Source organism: Morone saxatilis, unplaced genomic scaffold, assembly GCF_004916995.1.
Source record: "Morone saxatilis isolate NCDOM2014 unplaced genomic scaffold, NCSU_SB_2.0 Contig23, whole genome shotgun sequence".
NCBI classification, from domain to species: Eukaryota; Metazoa; Chordata; class Actinopteri; family Moronidae; genus Morone; species Morone saxatilis.
Genome location: NW_023339796.1, coordinates 770,100 through 771,217, shown reverse-complemented (window position 1 = coordinate 771,217; position 1,118 = coordinate 770,100). Strand labels below are relative to the sequence as shown.

Below are 1,118 nucleotides of genomic sequence, written 5' to 3'. Positions count from 1 at the left end.
AATTCATTAACTAGAACAGCTTTTACTGAGAACCATTCATGCACAAATTCCTCCCCTGAGACCCAGCATTGGTCTGCTCTGAGAGGCCTGACCGGACCCAGATACAGTGGTCTTGATGGAGGGTCAGTAGAGAGGGAACATACAGAGAGTGGCTGTATATAGGTAGGTGTGGAGTGTAGTTTATATAAAGAGTAAGTGAACACGCCAACATTCATAGAACCACCGTTACTATGTACTGGTTATACTGGTCTGGTCCCAGTAGAACAATGTTTCTCTTGATGAACTCTTTAGAAAATAAAGTGATAATGAGGTTTGGACTTACAGCTCTCTGTGGCGAGGATGGTGATGTTATGCAGAGCGATGATCTCTCTGTCCAGAGGTCTGGCTGTTGTGATCACACCTGAACTGCTGTCAATGTTAAAGTAACGCTCCACATCCGACTTCCTGTCTATACAGTACCTGCGCACAGGTGTGACACTGTTATACCAACACAGTCTCACTTGCACTCTTTAAATACTAGAATAGAATAGAATAGAATAGAATAGATCTTTATTGTCATTGTCACAAAAAAAAAAAAAAAACCATTTAAAAAGTATCCCACTGCCTCAACGTATGTCGCTCTAAGTAGCTCTATCATGTCTGAAAGCGCAGGACAAATTAGCAAACATAAATATGCAACGTCCGGTTACACTCAAAATAAAGCTTACACCAGCTTTTGGTACGTGAGTTTTAGCTAACATTGAGAGCCACACCCTGACTTTACTCTCATATCGGGCTGTTTTGTTTGTGCCTTAAATGTTACTGAAATTACAATCTGGAACATAACGCCAGACACCTGTCATGAAACTCTTGCTGTAAATTCGGCATTTATATAATCCATCAACTAAATTGTATTTGTAAGAAAATCCATAATAAACATCATGTATTGTTAGCAGGGCTGCCTAACGGCACACTTGACTTCCATTATGGTTTTGAGGGTTATTTCAGATGTGCTTGTTACTGACATTGTAGCTTGTTAACCTGAGTCAGTGGCAGAGGTGTACAGAGACGGTGAAATGATGAATGTAATGCTGATTGCTGTCACAGAGGTAACTTTATATAATTCAATTCAATTCAAT

The 1,118-nt window shown here is 40.0% G+C and overlaps 1 protein-coding gene across 1 annotated transcript in view; it reads left to right on the top strand.

The window, feature by feature from the left end:
- LOC118334405 (cadherin-7-like) overlaps positions 1-1,118 on the top strand; it is an 18,613-nt gene that overhangs the window by 4,103 nt on the left and 13,392 nt on the right. The window lies entirely within an intron of this gene.